The sequence below is a fragment of the Mus caroli genome, chromosome 7, assembly GCF_900094665.2.
Source record: "Mus caroli chromosome 7, CAROLI_EIJ_v1.1, whole genome shotgun sequence".
Lineage (NCBI taxonomy): Eukaryota > Metazoa > Chordata > Mammalia > Rodentia > Muridae > Mus > Mus caroli.
The window spans coordinates 82,573,840-82,579,537 of record NC_034576.1 but is presented as its reverse complement, the minus strand read 5'-3'; the positions used below and the strand labels follow the sequence as shown (position 1 = coordinate 82,579,537).

At 53.2% G+C, this 5,698-nt stretch overlaps 1 protein-coding gene across 5 annotated transcripts in view; it reads right to left on the bottom strand.

The window, feature by feature from the left end:
- Nucleotides 1-5,029, bottom strand: part of Znf710 (zinc finger protein 710) — a 68,692-nt gene extending 63,663 nt beyond the window's left edge. Inside the window, exon 1 of one of the 5 annotated variants that reach the window (XM_021167274.2) lies at nucleotides 4,716-5,029. The gene's annotated coding sequence lies outside the window, so the exon portion shown is untranslated. Of the gene's footprint in view, nucleotides 1-3,190; nucleotides 4,109-4,715 lie in introns of those variants that run through there. The other 4 variants (XM_029480180.1, XM_029480177.1, XM_029480178.1 and 1 more) reach the window with 4 other exon arrangements.
- Nucleotides 5,030-5,698: the final 669 nt, after the last annotated feature.

Genomic DNA, 5,698 nt, shown 5'->3' with positions numbered 1-5,698 from the left:
GCTATACAGAGAAACCCTGTCTCGAAAAAACCAAAAAAAAATAAATAAATAAAATTCCCACCAGTTTAAATATATTCCAATAGGGTAGGACTGTAGCTCAGCGGTACCGCGCATGGGCAGAACCCTGGATCTGTCTCCTCCCAGCATCACCTGTGTTCATACGTGTGCACATGCATTTAAATTCTTGTCAAGGGCAAAGATAGTCCTGGTCTGGTGCTGCTACTGGGGAATAATTAGTCCCTGGAAAATAAGCACACCCTTTCAGTCCTCACTGGTCACTGGCTCAGCATGAAGGCTCTGCTGCAGACTGACCTACCTCTCTCTCTCTCTCTCTCTCTCTCTCTCTCTCTCTCTCTCTCTCTCTCTCTAGTGTGTGTGTGTGTGTTTATGTGTGTGTAGCCATGGCTGTCCTGGAGCAGCTCACTCTGCAGACCACGCTAGCCTCAGATCTCAGAGATCCTCCTGCCTCTGCCTCTCATGAGTGTTGGGATTAAAGGGGTGCGACACTATCGCCCCTTGACAATCTGTCTTTTAGCTTCTCTTCCACTAACCTTTAAGGAGAACCTAAAGGCTTAAGACTCAGCTCCATCGCAGGAGTGGAGAGGCCTGACCACGTGATCATTTCAGGGAAGCAAAGTCAGCAATTAGGCTGCCTGGGAAAGAGATACCAGCTGTGCCCCAGGTCAAACGACTTAAGGACTCTGTGAGGTTTCCCAGGTCACCAAAGGCGAATAGCAATGCGTTTGCCAGCACCCTCTATCTATATATAGATAATATATATTATCTATCCCATAGTCCTTGAGGGATTTTAATATATATATATGTATACTATATATATGTATATATATAATACATATATATATATATGTATGTGTGTGTGTATATATATATATATATATATGCATACTCCTGGACCAGAACACCTGATTCTATTATTCTCCCAGTGTCTGAGCCCAATTCAAAGCCTCTCTATTGTCTTGTCTTGTCTCCACCCTGTGGCTCCACCCATTCAGGATCCACTCTTTCCCACCCCCTCCTGCCTTACCTGTCTGCAGCTTGTTTGAAACAATGAATCACGGCACAACTCTGCAGCTCCCATCAATCACGGCCCTGTCCCTGCCTCTGTGTGTCATGGCTGAGCTCCTCCTGGGAGGGAGATGCTTTTCCTAATGTCCAGGACATCACTCAACAAGTATTTAGGAAAGGCCAACTCTATATTAGTCTCCCAAGGGCTTAGCAGTGGACAAAACAAATAAGCAATAAATACGTAAATGAAATAATAAGATGGTGTGTGTGTGTGTGTGAAATCCATAGATAGCCAAGATCTCTGCCCTATTGAACAGACCAGCAGATCTAATCCCTGAATGGGGAACAGCTAGCAGAGGCCCTTCCTTCTTCCCCCATTCTTCTTCCCCTCTGGTCAACCCTAAATAAACCAAGCATAAGTACAAAGTATGAAGAAAGTATCCAGGATCAAAACCCAGTAATTTGGGAACATCCTGATGACTAAACTTCTACTCTGCCATACTGCTAGACTTAAAGAAGTCGGTGTTAAAATAGCAAGCTCTCCCAATAATTGCCCTGGCCTGCCCGGCCATCCAGAGCAACGTGTTCGGCATACCTAGAGAATAGGGCAATGTTACCTCAGCCTGTACACGTCCTACCAGGCCACGGCTTCATGTCCTCACAGCCATGTTCTCTGAACTATGTGTGGCTGGGAAGCCTTAGCAGCTGTAAGGATAGTGGTCTTGAGGAGAGAGAAGTACTGGGAACAGATCCCAGGGGCTCAGACTTGAGCGGCTACCTGACTCCTGGGATGATCTTTATGCCTCGGTTTGTTTTTTAAACAACCTCTCTAAGGTCTTCTAGCTTTGAAATCAAAGGAATGGCTCACCCATCCTTCACAGAGGCCCTCAGATTCAGAACCCTTCCTTCTGCAAACTGAGTAACTGGCTTGAGGCCTAGCCTTGGTAAGATCTGAGGGATTGTGGGTGACCATGCTGAAGGAGGAACCTGCACCAAACATCATCACTGGTGCGGGGAGTAGTGGGCTTTTCCACCTGTTCCTTCTGGAATGCAATGGATTCTTCCTCATAGTTTTCCAGGATTCCAATGGCTCTCAACCTTCCTAATGCTGCCAGTCTTTAATACAGTCCTGGTGACTTCCAACCATAAAATTATCCCATTGCTATTTCCTAACTTCATTTTGCTACTGTTATGAATGTAATGTAAATATAGGATATGTGACACACACACCCCCAGGGGCCGAGACCCACAGGTCATCATTTCCTTCTAGAAAAATAAAAAATAAAAAAAAGCTATGCTAGAACCAGGCCTGGTGGCACATACTGTAATCTCAGCACTTGGGAGCTTGAGACAGGAGGATTCCCAATTCACAGTCTGCCTGGGCTAGGTAGTGAGACACTGTCTGAAAAGAGCAGCCTTGCTAGAATATCTCTCCACCACCCTGCAAACCTAAACTAAAAGCTCATCAAAATCTCTAGTGATCCCATTATTCATTCCTCCAACCCAAAAGGTATTCTAGACCTTGTTTGTTTCCTTGGCTCTAGACAGGGAGCCTAAAATAAAATGCCTGGTTGTGACAGAAGGGACCTGAGTACAAACAAATGCCTGGTACACCATGGGGCCAAGGGTCAGCTCAGAACAGCTCGGAGAAGACAACCAAGGCACTCTAGATGACAGTCTGTCCCCACCCCAACTCACTGAAACTCTTGGCACACGGTCACTTGGGAAACCAGGCCAGACTGTCCACTCTCCCTACCCCACAGAAACAGCTCTACACAGTGCCCTCCGGCAGCAGAGCCAGCTCTGCAAGGTGGCTGGAGCTGGAAGTTATCAATTCAAGGTTGTGCTCCAAGAACAGCAGGTGCCCGGCCCAGGGTTACTTGTGGGATGAGAGCGCAGACAAAAAAACCACTAAGCCAAGGTCTCCAAGGTAAATGTGCTTTCAAACAAGTGAAAAGGTGATGGTCAAAATCAAAACCAGACAGGCCCATCAGCTTTGATAAGAATACACTTATATCTAAAGACGGTAAGGACCAGCTCCCCCTTCTCAGGCCAGCTCCATGGATCTTTGAAGGTCCCTAGGAGGGCCTTCCCGCCCCCCCCCTCCTGTTCCCATACACCAGTTCTTCTCTTCGGCAGAAATGAACTTTGCTTTTTTACTTACACACGTACAAAGGCAAGGCTGAGAGGGCAGCGTCAAAGCTGGCTGGATGACCCCCAACAGCACAAAGTCCTCCGCACACCTGTGGGGGAGTTTTGTGAGCTTCCGGGGTACCCACAGGGACTAGTTAAGTCTTCAGGTGGACAGTGGCGGAGAGTTTCCATTGTGAACGGAAAGAAAGGTGCTCAGGATGCCCTTCGAAGATAGGGCACAGGGCCCGCAGGTCAAGTGTCCCCTCACTGGCAGGCTGGCCACTAAGACCGTGAAGGAACTCCGCAGTGTCCGGATGAAAACACACCCAGACTACTGCTCGGCCTGGTCGGAACCATCTCGCAGGGCGTAGAGATACATTAATGACCCTTTTGGATTAGTTAAAGCCCACACAAGCACCTCCCTGGCCTCTTAAATCTTCCCAAACTACAGTTTAGACTGGAGGGAAGCAGTTGCAGGGACCATAAAAGTCATCTTAAAAGGCAAGTTGAAAAAAAAAAAAAGAAAGAAAACCAACAACCCGCTACGCACGAGTTAGCAAGTCCGCAGCTGGGGCGGAGGGGTGGGGGGTGGCACCGAGGCCAGCTCGGTGGGGTCTAAGAGTCGTGGAAGGAAGACCACCCGATTCGGGGGGCTCCTCCGTCTGACGCCGACGATCACGCCCCACAGCTCCGTCCAATTAGGAAAATGACCGCGAGGAGAGGGAGAGGGGGCGGCGAGGAAGGGAGGCCGAGCCACGGGAGGCTCGAGATCTGCCGTGGGGATCTGCCCACCGGTTCCCGGCCCGGGGCGAGCACCTTCAACAGGTCGGAGACCGGGCCACCGAGGTGGGCCCGGGTCCCGCGCTGGGGACGCCCGCTGCCCTCGAGGGGCGCCCGGCACGCCAGCTGCGCGCTGAGCCCTCGCCACCCTGCCGGCCGGGCCGCGCGGCCACCCCACCCGCTCCCGGAGTAAAAAGTTTGTGGGCAGCCGCAGGGGCGGGGCGGCGAGGGGTGAAACTTTGAGTCCCGGGCCGGGTGCGGGGGGAGCGTCCCCGAGCGCCGCGACACCCACGTGCGGGCCGGAGACCGCCGCCGCCGCCTCCCCGGCCTCCCGCGCCACCGCCGCGCTTTCCTTTCATTTTGCTGCTTCTCTGCCTGTGCTTCTCTCTCTCTCTCTCTCTCTCTCTCTCTCTCTCTCTCTCTCTCTCTCTCTCTCTCTCTCTCTCTCTCTCTCTCTCTCTCTCTCTCTCTCTCTCTCTCCCCTCTCCTCTCTCTCTCCTTCCCTTCCCCCTCTCCTCCCTCCTCCTCCCCCCCTCCAGACGCCATCTCTCCCTCTTTCCCCTTCTCTCGCTCCAGCTCTCCGGCATGAGGGAATGTGGAAGTGAAAGGAAAAGACGACATGTTTGCAGCGCGGCTGCGGGCCTGCGCGCCGCCGTCCCCCGGGAGAGGCGGGGGGCGGGTCGACCGCGGCCGCAGCGACCCACCCCCGCGCCCCCAGCCACCCCGCCGCGGGCCGCCCGGGGGCTGGCGGGGCCGCGGGCTCGCGGGACACTCACCCTGGGTCCGGGCGCGGCTCCTCGCGCTGGGGGCCCTCGGCTGGCCGGGCCGGGCGGGCCGGGGGCTCCTGCTGCCCACCGCCCGGGTTGCAGCTGCGCGCCGCCTCCACGCGCGCCCGCCCTGCTCTGCCACCCTCCCTCCGGCTCCTCTCTTTCTCCCCCTCTCTCTCTCTCCCTCCTGCTCTCTCTCGCGCTCGCTCGCTCTCTCGCTCGCGCTCTCTCCCTCCCTGGAAGAAGGGAATGAGGCAGGGCTGACGTGAAGGGATGCTAAACAGCTCCTCCTAAGCCTGCTCGCAGAGGAAGAGAGACAGAAAAGCAGCCCTTTTATCTCTCTTTTGTTTTCTCACTTCCTTCCACCCCCCCAGCACCCCCCTCTCCTCGGCCCAAGTTTTCTTTTTCTCTTTCTACCGCAGAGAGGGTTTTTCTTCTTTTCTTTCTCTTTCTCTTGCTGCAACTCTCCTACTCGAATTGCAAGCCTGGAGGCTTCTCTTTTTTTTTCTTCCCCTTCCCTCTTTTCTTCCTCCTTCCTCCTTTATTTCTCTAAAAGGGTTTTGTTTGCTGTGGGAGTTTCGTTTGAAAATCGAGTCACGCCTTTTTCCTTCTTTTCTTTCTCCCTCTCCCTCTTTTTTTTCCCCTCCTCTCAGCAGAAAAGGGGAACAAAGATTAACAAGCGGGGGAAAAGGGAGCGTCAGAACCTCGCATGAAAATGGGGGGGCTGTCCCTGCCAGGCACAAAGGGGGCTCCAGAGAGCAGCCCCCCAGGAAGTCTGGGGTGCCCTATCCCAAATAAGAGCTAATGGGGGTTGGGGTCGGGGGAGCCCCTGAATACAGGTTAGGGCTGAGCCTGCCCCCTCCCTAGTCAGGAGTGGAAGCTGGGGGGTGCTCTTCACTTAATATATTTTTTAAGTGGGCAGATGGGACTTAGAGCAAACGTCGCCGCAGAGCCCTCAACAGTAAAGAGCCTTTAAACAGCTGTTCGCAGAG